Source organism: Aegilops tauschii, chromosome 7 (assembly GCF_002575655.3).
Source record: "Aegilops tauschii subsp. strangulata cultivar AL8/78 chromosome 7, Aet v6.0, whole genome shotgun sequence".
NCBI classification, from domain to species: Eukaryota; Viridiplantae; Streptophyta; class Magnoliopsida; order Poales; family Poaceae; genus Aegilops; species Aegilops tauschii.
Window position 1 is genome coordinate 111504701 of NC_053041.3, and position 14652 is coordinate 111519352.

The 14652-nt window shown below is 41.9% G+C and overlaps 1 long non-coding RNA gene across 1 annotated transcript; it reads right to left on the bottom strand.

Moving 5' to 3' along the window:
• LOC141027985 (uncharacterized) lies at positions 1-3137 on the bottom strand. The gene is made up of 3 exons (XR_012190058.1): positions 2744-3137; positions 1498-1569; positions 1-163 (listed from the first exon to the last, which is right to left on the bottom strand). It is a non-coding gene; the product is annotated as an uncharacterized lncRNA (long non-coding RNA).
• Between the last annotated feature and the right edge of the window lie 11515 nt (positions 3138-14652).

Consider the following 14652-nt stretch of genomic DNA (forward strand, 5'->3'; position numbering starts at 1 on the left):
GAAGCAACAATATCTGAGTACAGACATAAGTTAAACAAGTTTTCCTTAAGAAGGCTAGCACAAAAGTAGCAACGATCGAAAAGGCAAGGCCTCTTGCCTGGGACCTCCTAACTACTCCTCGAAGCCGAACTCCACGTAGAATCATCCTCGGGATCTCTAGCTCCTGGACTCCAGCATCAGGTTGCGACAATCAGGTATAGAAAGAGGAAAAGAGGGAGAAAAGCAACCGTGAGTACTCATCCAAAGTACTGGCAAGCAAGGAGCTACACAACATATGCATGTGTATATGTGTAAAGGGCCATATCGGTGGACTGAACTGCAGAATGCCAGAATAAGAGGGGGATAGCTAATCCTGTCGAAGACTACGCTTCTGGCAGCCTCCATCTTGCAGCATGTAGAAGAGAGTAGATTGAAGTCCTCCAAGTAGCATCGTATAGCATAATCCTACCCGGCGATCCCCTCCTCGTCGCCCTGTTAGAGAGCGATCACCGGGTTATATCTGGCACTTGGAAGGGTGTGTTTTATTAAGTATCCGGTTTTAGTTGTCATAAGGTCAAGGTACAACTCCGTGTCGTCCTTTTACCGAGGGACACGGCTATTCGAATAGATAAACTTCCCTGCAGGGGTGCACCACATAACCCAACACGCTCGATCCCATTTGGCCGGACACACTTTTCTGGGTCATGCCCGGCCACGGAAGATCAACACGTCGCAGCCCCACCTAGGCACAACAGAGAGGTCAGCACGCCGGTCTAAATCCTATGGCGCAGGGGTCTGGGCCCATCGCCCATTGCACACCTGCACGTTGCGAACGCGGCCGGAAGCAGACCTAGCCTAGCAGGCGTTCCAGTCCAATCGGGCGCGCGCCACTCAGTCGCTGACGTCATGAAGGCGTCCGCTGATACCACGACGTCGAGTGCCCATAACTGTTCCCGCCTAGTTGGTTAGTGTGTATAGACCAAATGGCCAGACTCAGATCAAATACCAAGATCTCGTTAAGCGTGTTAAGTATCCGCGAACGCCGACGAGGGCGAGGCCCACCTCTCTCCTAGGTGGTCGCAACCTGCCCTGTCGCTCCGCCACAAAGTAACAGTCGGGGGCCGTCAGGAACCCAGGCCCACCTCTACCGGGATGGAGCCACCTGTCCTTTCAGCCCCCTCATCAGAATCACTTGCGGGTACTCAACGAGCCGACCCGACTTTAGTCACCACATGTGTCATGTATATAAAGTATATAGTATATACCCGTGATCACCTCCCGAAGTGATCACGGCCCAGTAGTATAGCATGGCAGACGGACAAGAGTGTAGGGCCACTGATGGAACACTAACATCCTATACTAAGCAGTAGGATAGCAGGTAAGAGTAACAACTGTAGCAACAATGACAGGCTATGCATCAGGATAGGATTAACGGAAAGCAGTAACATGCTACACTACTCTAATGCAAGCAGTATAGAGAAGAATAGGCGATATCTGGTGATCAAGGGGGGGGCTTGCCTGGTTGCTCTGGCATGAAGGAGGGATCGTCAACACCGCAGTCGAACTGGGGGTCGTCGGCAGTCTCGGGGTCTACCGGAAAGAAGTAACGGAGGGGGAACAAAATAAATAACAGAGCAATCAAAGCATCACAAAGCGTAGCATGGCAATACGCGGTGCTAGAGGTGACCTAACGCAGTAGTAGGTGATACCCGCGAAGTGGGGAAACATCCGGGTAAGTATTCCCGGTGTTTTGCGTTTTCGGACAAACGGACCGGAGGGGGATTGTTGCACGCTCGCTATTCTAGGGACGCGTGGCGGACGAACGGACTGTGTAACAGGATTCATCACGTTTTTCTGAGCTACTTTCATGTATAAAGTATTTTCATCCGAGTTACGGATTATTTTATATTATTTTTCAAAGTTTTAATAATATTTTGGAATTGTTTTAATTATTAAATTCGAATTAAAAACAGTAAATACTTTTGTCACCTAGTGCTACTCTAGCATGTGTGTATGATAGTGGAGCCAGTGGGGTTGGGTTGACCCAGTCAAAGGTTGACTGGTCAACATATGAATAGTATAAGTGGGTCCCGTGTGTCATTGTATTATACTTCAGTTAGATGATTTTAGCCATTTTGTTTAGACAGCAGGGACCAGCGTCAGTGACTATTAGTAGTAGGATAGCACTAAGAGTGATTAGCCTTTATAATCTAATTAAGCCCAGCCCCATAGGTATGGCGTGGCACTAGCTAGCCATGGTGTGGCTGTACGTGAAGCCCACGCCCAAGCACACACCAACAACGCTGGTGGCCATGGCCAAGCAGCATCAGCAGCAACTAGCGGCACTAGTAGAGCAGCAACAACGCAAGGGCAGCAGCAGTAGTGCACAGCATAGAGCAGGAGCAGTAACGAGCGGTAGAGGAGCAGCAATAGAGAAGCGAGCAGCAGCGCTATAGCAACAGCAGAGCAGCAGCCATAGCAGTACGAGGCACGAGCGGCAGCGGGCGACAGTTTCAGCATAAGCAGCAGCAGCAGCAGTTTCAGCGGAAGCAGCAGCACGCGGACAACAGCAGGAAGTGAGCAGGGTGCGGGGTGGTGCACAGGCGAGCCGGGCATGGAAGGCAACCTCGAGCGGGACGGCAGCCGTGGTGAACATGGCGAGCGCGCATACACAGTAAGTTTCAGGCGTTGCCACGGTAGGTGGCGGATGGTGGCCTACGGCGACTAAAACGATGGGGAAAAGGGGGAAAACGACGCTGCTCACCGGGGGATGGTCGATGGTGAGCTCGTACGGGGCCGTGGTGGACGAGGTGGCGTGAATCGAAGGCCATGGCGATGGCGACAGAGGAGGGAGGAGGTGACGATGGCGACGATGGAGCGAACCTCCGGCCGAATGGATCCCCGTAGTCGATGCAGACGATGACGACGCATCTCCTGGGCGTACTCCCGAGCGACGGCGACGACGGTGGCCGCGGAAACGATGGTGATGCAGCTGTCACCGTGAGCTGTTTGAGCTTAGATTTGGGAAGAAGAGGAGGGGGCCGATGGGGGAAAGAGGGGGGAATGGATGAGGGCGAGCTAGGGTTTCGTGGGGGCGCTTTTATCGACCGAGGGGAGTCGACGTGGTGGCCATCCGGCCATGGCGCCGTGGGATGGCCGCCACGCCATGGCCCCTGTCTCCTGTATGTTACATGTATGTTACAGAGAACAGAGGAAGGGGAAAAGGCCATGGTGGGCTTGGGCCGTGCTACTGTAGCACTAGGCTTCTAGTGCACAGTGTGCACTTAGCCCCCTTTTCCACTTTTCAAATTTTTTGTTTTGTATTTTATCCACCATTTGGTATTTTAATTTAGTACCGAATAAGTTCTGTTGAAGCCAAAACTTGTCATGTAAATAGTAGGCAATGTTTTGAGCTAGCACACAAGACTTGAAGTGGTTTGGAAATACATAAACATTTCTTTATTTTGAAAAGGCAATTTTAGTTGTTGTCGGGTCACTTTATATTTTACTAGGGGTTAAATTGGTGAGAAAAATGATGTTGGTTTCTACATGAAAATTACTTAGTGAATACTTGCAACAACTCGAACATTTTAGTTTTATTGTTCAAAAACTTTTGTTGTTCGCCTATATTTTAAATTTGAATTTGAATTGTTTTGAACTAACGCTAGTTTATCAACAGTAACCTAGGTGACGTGGCATCATTAGCAGAGGTTTACTGTAGCCTAAATATCCGGGCGTCACATCTGACTAATCTATTACAAAAAGATATACCATTTGTCTTTGATGATGATTGTGTAGAAGCAGTCGAAATACTTAAGAAAGCAATAATTTCTGCACCTATCGTTCAGCCACCTGATTGGAATTTACCCTTTGTAATCATGTGTGATGCTAGTGATTATGCTGTAGGTGCTGTTCTAGGGCAAAGAGTTGATAAGAAATTAAATGTTATTCAATATGCTAGTAAAACTCTAGACAATGCCCAGAGAAATTATGCCACTACTGAAAAAGAATTCTTAGCAGTTGTATTTGCTTATGATAAGTTCAGACCTTATATTGTTGATTCTAAAGTAACTATTCACACTGATCATGCTGCTATTAAATATCTTATGGAAAAGAAAGATGCTAAACCTAGACTTATTAGATGGGTTCTTGCTACCTCTTGAGCACTGCGTTGGTTTTCCCTTGAAGAGGAAAGGTGATGCAGTAAAGCAGCGTAAGTATTTCCCTCAGTTTTTGAGAACCAAGGTATCAATCTAGTAGGAGGCCACGCACGAGTCCCTCGCACCTACACAAACAAATAAAATCCTTGCAACCAATGCAATACAGGGGTTGTCAATCCCTTCACGGTCACTTACGAAAGTGAGATCTGATAGATATGATAAGATAATATTTTTGGTATTTTTATGATAAAGATGCAAAGTAAAGAAAGCAAAATAAAAACGGCGCTAGAAATAGCTTGTTGACGGGAGATTAATATGATGGAAAATAGACCCGGGGGCCATAGGTTTCACTAGTGGCTTCTCTCAAGAGCATAAGTATTACGGTGGGTAAACAAATTACTGTTGAGCAATTGACAGAATTGAGTTTTGAGAATATCTAGGTATGATCATGTATATAGGCATCACGTCCGAGACAAGTAGACCGACTCCCGCCTGCATCTACTACTATTACTCCACACATCGACCGCTATCCAGCATGCATCTAGAGTATTAAGTTCAAAAGAACAGAGTAACGCTTTAAGTAAGATGACATGATGTAGAGGGATAAACTCATGCAATATGATATAAACCCCATCTTGTTATCCTCGATGGCAACAATACAATACGTGTCTTGTTGCCCCTAATGTCACTGGGAAAGGACACCGCAAGATTGAACCCAAAGCTAGGCACTTCTCCCATTGCAAGAAAGATCTATCTAGTAGGCCAAACCAAACTGATAATTCGAAGAGACTTGGAAAGATAACCAATCAAACATAAAAGAATTCAGAGAAGATTCAAATATTGTTCATAGATAAACTTGATCATAAACCCACAATTCATCGGTCTCAACAAACACACCGCAAAAGAAGATTACATCGAATAGATCTCCACCAGAGAGGGGGAGAACATTGTATTGAGATCCAAAAAGAGAGAAGAAGCCATCTAGCTAATAACTATGGACCCGAAGGTCTGAGGTAAACTACTCACACATCATCGGAGAGGCTATGGTGTTGATGTAGAAGCCCTCCGTGATCGATGGCCCCTCCGGCGGAGCTCCGGAAAAGGCCCCAAGATGGGATCTCACAGGTACAGAAGGTTGCGGTGGTGGAATTAGGTTTTTGGCTCCGTGTCTGGTAGTTTGGGGGTACGTGGGTATATATAGGAGGAAGAAGTACGTCGGTGGAGCAACATGGGCCCCACGAGGGTGGAGGGCGCGCCTGGGGGGTAGGCGCGCCCCCCTACCTCGTGCCTTCCTGGTTGATGTCTTGACATAGGGTCCAAGTCCTCTGGATCACGTTCGTTCCGAAAATCACGTCCCCAAAGGTTTCATTCCATTTGGACTCCGTTTGATATTCTTTTTCTGTGAAACTCTGAAATAGGCAAAAACAGCAATTCTGGGTTGGGCCTCCGGTTAATAGGTTAGTACCAAAAGTAATATAAAAGTGTAGAATAAAGCCCAATAATGTCCAAAATAGAATATAATATAGCATGGAACAATAAAAAATTACAGATACGTTGGAGACGTATCAAGCATCCCCAAGCTTAATTCCTGCTCGTCCTCGAGTAGGTAAATGATAAAAACAGAATTTTTGATGTGGAATGCTACTTTGCATAATTTCAATGTAATTCTCTTAATTGTGGTATGAATATTCAGATCTGAAAGATTCAAGACAAAAGTTTAATATTGACATAAAAATAATAATACTTCAAGCATACTAACTAAGCAATTATGTCTTGTCAAAATAACATGGCCAAAGAAAGTTATCCCTACAAAATCATAAAGTTTGGCTATGATCTATCTTCACCACACAAAGTATTTAAATCATGCACAACCCCGATGACAAGCCAAGCAATTGTTTCATACTTTTGGTGTTCTCAAACTTTTTCAATCTTCACGCAATACATGAGCATGATCCATGGACATAGCACTATATGTGGAATAGAATGGTGGTTGTGGAGAAGACAAAAAGGGAGAAGATAGTCTCACATCAACTAGGCGTATCAACGGGCTATGGAGATGCCCATTAATAGATATCAATGTGAGTGAGTAGGGATTGCCATGCAACGGATGCACTAGAGCTATAAGTATATGAAAGCTCAAAAAAGAAACTAAGTGGGTGTGCATCCAACTCGCTTGCTCACGAAGACCTAGGGGATTTTGAGGAAGCCCATCATTGGAATATACAAGCCAAGTTCTATAATGAAAATTTTCCCACTAGTATATGAAAGTGATATCATAGGAGACTTTCTATCATGAAGATCATGGTGCTACTTTGAAGCACAAGTGTGGTAAAAGGATAGTAACATTGTCCCTCCTCTCTTTTTCTCTCATCAATTTTTTTCTCTTTTTTTGATCAGTCCGGAGTCTCATCCCGACTTGTGGGGGAATCATAGTCTCCATCATCCTTTCCTCACTTGGGACAATGCTCTAAAAAGATGATCATCACACTTTTATTTACTTACACTCAACAATTACAACTCAATACTTAGAACAAAATATGACTCTATGTGAATGCCTCCGGCGGTATACCGGGATATGCAATGAATCAAGAGTGACATGTATGAAAGAATTATGAACGGTGGCTTTGCCACAAATACAATGTCAACTTCATGATCATGCAAAGCAATATGACAATGATGGAGCGTGTCATAATAAACGGAATGGTGGTAAGTTGCATGGCAATATATCTCGGAATGGCTATGGAAATGCCATGGTAGGTAGGTATGGTGGCTGTTTTGAGGAAGGTATATGGTGGGTGTATGATACCGGCGAAAAGTGTGCGGTATTAGAGAGGCTAGCAATGGGGAAGGAAGAAAGTGCGTATAATCCATGGACTCAACATTAGTCATAAAGAACTCATAAACTTATTGCAAAAATCTACAAGTTATCAAAGCAAAGTATTACGCGCATGCTCCTAGGGGGATAGATTGGTAGGAAAACACCATCGCTCGTCTCCGACCGCCCCTCATAAGGAAGACAATCAATAAATAAATCATGCTCCGACTTCATCACATAACTGTTCACCATACGTGCATGCTACGGGAATCACAAACTTTAACACAAGTGTTTCACAAATTCCAAACAACTCAACTAGCATGACTCTAATATCACCATCTTCATATCTCAAAACAGTTATCTAGTATCAAACTTCTCATAGTATTCAACACACTCATAAGAAAAAAAATTACTAATCTTGAATTCCTAACATAATTAAAGAAAATTACCACGCTGTTTTGTAGGACTCTCAAAATAATCTAAGTGAAGCATGAGAGAACAATAGTTTCTATAAAACAAATCCAGCACCGTGCTCTAAAAGATATAAGTGAAGCACTAGAGCAAAAACTATATAACTCAAAAGATATAAGTGAAGCACATAGAGTATTCTAACAATTTCCGAATCATGTGTGTCTCTCTCAAAAGGTGTGCACAGCAAGGATGATTGTGGAAAACTAAAAAATAAAGACTCAAATAATACAAGACGCTCCAAGCAAAAAACATATCATGTGGTGAATAAAAATATAGCTCCAAGTAAAGTTACCGATGGAAGAAGACGAAAAGAGGGGATGCCTTCCGGGGCATCCCCAAGCTTTGGCTTTTAGGTCTCCTTAGATTATCTTGGGGTGCCATGGGAATCCCCAATCTTAGGCTCTTTCCACTCCTTGTTCCATAATCCATCAAATCTTTTACCCAAAACTTGAAAACTTCACAACACAAAACTTAACAGAAAATCTCGTGAGCTCCGTCAGCGAAAGAAAACAAAAGACCACTTCAAGGTACTGTAGTGAACTCATTATTTATTTATATTGGTGTTAAACCTACTGTATTCCAACTTCTCTATGGTTTATAAACTATTTTACTAGCCATAGATTCATCAAAATAAGCAAACAACACACGAAAAACAGAATCTGTCAAAAACAGAACAGTCTGTAGTAATCTGTAACTAACGCAAACTTCTGGAACTCCAAAAATTCAGACAAACTAGGACGACCTAGAAAATTTGTTTATTGATCAGCAACAATTGGAATCAATATTTTATCACGTTCTGGTCATTTTTAACAATTATTTTCGTGAACAGAAAGTTTCTGGAATTTTCAGCAAGATCAAATAACTATCATCCAAGAAGATCCTATAGGTTAAACTTGGCACAAACACTAACTAAAACATAAAAACACATCTAACCAGAGGCTAGATCAAATATTTATTGCTAAACAGAAGCAAAAAACTAAAAACTAAAAAATAAAATTGGGTTGCCTCCCAACAAGCGCTATCGTTTAACGCCCCTAGCTAGGCATAATAGCAAGGATAGATCTAGGTATTGCCATCTTTGGTAGGCAATCCATAAGTGGCTCTCATAATATATTCATAAGGTAATTTTATTTTCTTTCTAGGGAAGTGTTCCATGCCTTTCCTTAACAGAAATTGGAATCTATTATTCCCTTCCTTCATATCAATAATTGCACCAATCGTTCTAAGGAAAGGTCTACCAAGAATAATAGGACATGAAGGATTGCAATCTATATCAAGAACAATAAAATCTATGGGCACATAATTCTTATTTGCAACAATAAGAACATCATTAATTCTTCCCATAGGTTTCTTAATAGTGGAATCCGCAAGGTGCAAGTTTAAAGAGCAATCATCAAAATCACGGAAACCTAGCAAATCACACAAAGTCTTTGGAATCGTGGAAACACTAGCACCCAAATCACACAAAGCATAGCATTCATGATCTTTAATTTTAATTTTAATAGTAGGTTCCCACTCATCATAAAGTTTTCTAGGGATAGAAACATCCAACTCAAGTTTTTCTTCATAAGATTGTATCAAAGCATCAACGATATGTTTGGTAAAGGCTTTATTTTGACTATAAGCATGTGGAGAATTTAGCACGGATTGCAACAAGGAAATACAATCTATCAAAGAGCAATTATCATAATTAAAATCCTTGAAATCCAAAATAGTGGGTTCATTAATATCTAGAGTTTTGATCTCTTCAATCCCGCGTTTACCAATTTTTGCATCAAGATCTAAAAACTCTGAATTTTTGGAATGCCTTTTAGGTAAAGGTGGATCATATTCAGTCTCATCGTTATCAAGATTCATATTGCAAAACAAAGATTTAATAGGGGACACATCAATAACTTTTAGATCTTCATCTTTATTTTCCCAAAAAAAATCCGGCTTAGTGGCCATCTTATTAACTAAGGTGGCCTGCTTATCCGAAACTTCAGCTATTAACTTCTCAAGATGAGAAATCTGAGATTTCAAACCATCAAATTCTTTAGACATATCATCGAGCTCTTTATTCATATAACCCATAAAGCTTTTTGGTTCCTTAAGCTCGTTTCTAAAGAAATTATTATGCTCAAATTGTAAGACCATAAAACTCCTGACGTTGCTTTCGATCTCTTCTAACCTTTTAAGGTGAAGATCACCAAATCTAGGTAGAGCCATCATGACAAGCAAGCAATCCAACACACGAGCTAACAAGAAACACGTGAAAAAGAGGCGAACGGAAAAGAGAGGGCGAATAAAACGGCAAGGGTGAAGTGGGGGAGAGGAAAACGAGAGGCAAATGACAAATAATGTAATGCGGGAGATAAGGGTTTGTGATGGGTACTTGGTATGTTGACTTTTGCGTAGACTCCCCGGCAACGTCGCCAGAAATCCTTCTTGGTACCTCTTGAGCACTGCGTTGGTTTTCCCCTGAAGAGGAAAGGGTGATGTAGTAAAGCAGCATAAGTATTTCTCTTAGTTTTTGAGAACCAAGGTATCAATCCAGTAGGAGGCCACGCACGAGTCCCTCGCACCTACACAAACAAATAAAATCCTCGCAACCAACGGAATAAAGGGGTTGTCAATCCCTTCATGGTCACTTACGAAAGTGAGATCTGATAGATATGATAAGATAATATTTTTGGTATTTTTATGATAAAGATGCAAAGTAAAGAAAGCAAAATAAAAACGGGGCCAGAAATAGCTTGTTGACGGGATATTAATATGATGGAAAATAGACCCGGGGCCATAGGTTTCACTAGTGGCTTCTCTCGAGAGCATAAGTATTACGGTGGGTAAACAAATTATTGTTGAGCAATTGACAGAATTGAGCATAGTTATGAGAATATCTAGGTATGATCATGTATATAGGCATCACGTCCGAGACAAGTAGACCGACTCCTGCCTGCATCTACTACTATTACTCCACACATCAACCGCTATCCATCATGCATCTAGATTATTAAGTTCAAAAGAACAGAGTAACGCTTTAAGTAAGATGGCATGATGTAGAGGGATAAACTCATGCAATATGATATAAACCCCATCTTTTTATCCTCGATGGCAACAATACAATATGTGCCTTGTTGCCCCTACTGTCACTGGGAAAGGACACCGCACGATTAAACCCAAAGCTAAGCACTTCTCCCATTGCAAGAAAGATCAATCTAGTAGGCCAAACCAAACTGATAATTCAAAGAGACTTGCAAAGATAACCAATCATACATAAATGAATTCAGAGAAGATTCAAATATTGTTCATAGATAAACTTGATCATAAACCCACAATTCATCGGTCTCAACAAACACACCACAAAAGAAGATTACATCAAATAGATCTCCACGAGAATCGTGGAGAACTTTGTATTGAGATCCAAAGAGAGAGAAGAAGCCATCTAGCTAATAACTATGGACCCGAAGGTCTGAGGTAAACTACTCACACATCATCGGAGGGGCTATGGTGTTGACGTAGAAGCCCTCCGTGATCGATGCCCCCTCCGGCGGAGCTCCGGAAAAGGCCCCAAGATGGGATCTCACAGGTACAGAAGGTTGCGGCGGTGGAATTAGGTTTTTGGCTCCATGTCTGGTAGTTTGGGGGTACATAGGTATATATAGGAGGAAGAAGTACGTCGGTGGAGCAACGTGGCCCCCACGAGGGTGGAGGGCGTGCCTGGGGGGGTAGGCGCGCCCCCCTACCTCGTGCCTTCCTGGTTGATGTCTTGACGTAGTGTCCAAGTCCTCTGGATCAAGTTCGTTCCGAAAATCACATCCCCGAAGGTTTCATTCCGTTTGGATTCCGTTTGATATTCTTTTTCTGCGAAACTCTGAAATAGGCAAAAAACAGCAATTCTGGGCTGGGCCTCCGGTTAATAGGTTAGTCCCAAAAATAATATAAAAGTGTATAATAAAGCCCAATAATGTCCAAAACATAATATAATATAGCATGGAACAATCAAAAATTATAGATATGTTGGAGGCGTATCAGTTCTCTTGCTACAAGAATTTTATTTACATATTATTGATAGAAAGGGAGCTGAGAACCCCGTTGCAGATAACTTGTCTAGGTTAGAAAATGTTCTTATGACCCACTACCTACTGATGATAGCTTTCCTGATGAACAATTAAATGTCACAAATGCTTCTCGTACTGCTCCATGGTATGCTGATTATGCTAATTATATTGTTGCTAAATTTATACCAGCTAGTTTCACATACCAGCAAAAGAAAAAGTTTTTCTATGATTTAAGACATTACTTCTGGGATGACCCACATCTTTGTAACGAAGGAGTAGATGGTGTTATTAGGCGTTGTGTACCTGAGCATGAACAGCAACAGATCCTACGCAAGTGTCACTCCGAGGCTTATGAAGGGCACCACGCTGGAGATAGAACTGCACGTAAGCTATTGCAATCCGGTTTTTATTGGCCTACTCTCTTCAAGTATGCTCGTAAGTTTGTCTTATCTTGTGATGAATGTCAAAGAATAGGTAATATTAGTAGACGTCAGGAAATGCCTATGAATTATTCACTTGTTATTGAACCATTTGACGTTTGCGGCTTTGATTATATGGGACCTTTTCCTTCCTCTAATGGGTATACACATATTTTAGTTGCTGGTGATTACGTTACTAAGTGGGTAGAAGCTATTCCAACTAGTAGTGCTGATCATAACACTTCTATTAAGATGCTTAAAGAAGTTATTTTTCTGAGGTTTGGAGTCCCTAGATATTTAATGACTGATGGTGGTTCACATTTTATTCATGGTGCCTTTCGTAAAATGCTTGCCAAGTATGATGTTAATCATAGAAATGCATCTCCTTCTCACCCACAGTCTAGTGGTCAAGTAGAATTGAGCAATAGAGAGCTCAAATTAATTTTGCAAAAGACTATTAATAGATCTAGAAAGAATTGGTCCAAGAAACTTGATGATGCATTATGGGCCTATAGAACTGCATACAAAAATCCTATGGGTATGTCTCCGTATAAAATGGTTTACGGAAAAGCATGTCACTTACCTCTCGAACTAGAACATAAGGCATATTGGGCTATTAAAGAGCTCAATTATGATTTCAAACTTGCCGGTGAGAAGAGGTTATTTGGCATTAGCTCACTTGATGAATGGAGAACCCAAGCCTACACTACTAGGAAAAGTCCTACTAGTGGCGCACCAGTTTTGCCTACTAATGGCGCACTACTGGTGCGCCACTAGTATTTTTTACTAATGGCGCACCACTGGTGCGCCATTAGTATCTGGTATACTAATGGCGCACCAGAGTGCGCCATTAGTATAGGCCACGGTGCGCCATAGTATGCCTCCCAGGGGCCATATTTACCCATGTGCTTTGCCATACTAATGGCGCACTGCTGGGTGATGCGCCATTAGTATCCTTTGGCATACTAATGGCGCACGTTGGGGTGATGCGCCATTAGTATGTATATTAGGGATTTTTTTTCTTTTCTGATATTTGCACAGACTACAAAATATATTATTGGACAGAATATAAACAGCACCACACAGCAACAGCAGATTCATCGAATACAATAGAAGATTAGTCTCCGAATACAATTCATCATATTAGTCTCCGAATTCAAAAGACCGAACAAAGATAGAACATTACAAGTCTCGAGACCGCGAGTTTGTCGAAAGTAATACTAATCCTAACAAGTCCTACTAATCATCATCATACAACTTCTACTCGTTATTAATAACAAGTCATACGATCATCATCCTAATAGTCATCGAACCAACCCTACTTAATTGTTCTTAGCACATGATCATCAGTATTAGGCAGGACCTAAATACCATATTTAAGGTAAAATAGCATAAAACAATGTAGACCCTGACTCTCCATTATGGAGAATGGAGATCATCCTGTCTCCAATTCTTGCGCGGCGCTTCCTTTTGCTTCCAAGAACCTCCTTACGACTGTCCATACATTTTTTCCATTCTCTGATTAGCATGTCTCCACTTCTTCTAGAAATCCGGTATGGACAGTTGAGATTCGTAGGATGACCTGGAAATAAGTTCAAAACATGAAGGCTGCCATTCTGATACATCAAATGAGGCACACAATCCTCTGGGATTCTCTGTTGAAAAACATAGTAATAACTTCATAGTTAGCAATGATGTACTAGTTTTAGAAGTATGCAAAAGATGCACGGATGTCGTAATAGTAAAAAATCTTACCAGGGTATCTCCATGGTAGTTACCGTAGTTCAACACGTGCACTAGTGGCACGTATTGACCATAATGTTGAGGTGTTTAATTGTAGATATTGTAATTCTCAAGATCAGTACAAAATCCGACCAGATGATTTTTCTCCTGGTAAGTTAACTCGGAGACATCGGTGTAGTGGGTTTTGTCTACCATGTTCCGCACATTTTTTGAACAATCAAAATAAGCTGTCAATGGAAATAAGTTGTCAACTATTTTGAAATAAACAATATAAATTAGTTAATAATTAACTATGTTTGAGAAACTCACATAGCGGTAGAACTGGAGGCGTATCAACAAGGACCCAAATGTCCATATTGTCTTGGTCGATGCCAGGATCAACAAGATCCATGGTGACAAGCATACCCTCATCAAAACCATACATCTTGCAAAATGCTTCCCAATTTTTGCAACCAAAATGGGTTACGCTCTCAGCATTATATAGATTTACTTCAAAATCCACATCATGATGTGTCCTTAGGTGAATTTTCTTCGTTTCAAAATTTTCATGATCTTCAAAATCCATCCTCTCCAAGACATAGTGCCTTGCATGGCATGGGATAAACTATACTCGAATTGTAAAAGATGAAATTACACGTTGAAATAGTTGAAGTCATGCTTAATTATGAAAAAAACACTTGTCGTCGTTGCGTACCGTTTCAACTTCGAAGGTCTCCTCGAGCTTAATGCTGAAGCGCCGATCATCGTCCAGGTGAGGCCTGTCGCACAGACCTCGACCGTCGTGGCACCAGTCGCACTCCCTCGGGAGACTTTCGTCGTCCGATGACGACGTTTCCTATGTTCATAATTCAAAACTACATCATCTCGGTTGGGTCCAATAAGATAATCCACAGTGTGGTGAAAACACGCCCTTCGAACTGGTTTGAGCAATTGGTGAATGGAGATGGTCTAAGATTTTCAGTAGTAAGAAGTGAAGTGGTAATTTTGAGAGCTAATGGTTAGGATGAGTGGTTCCTCTTTCCTGT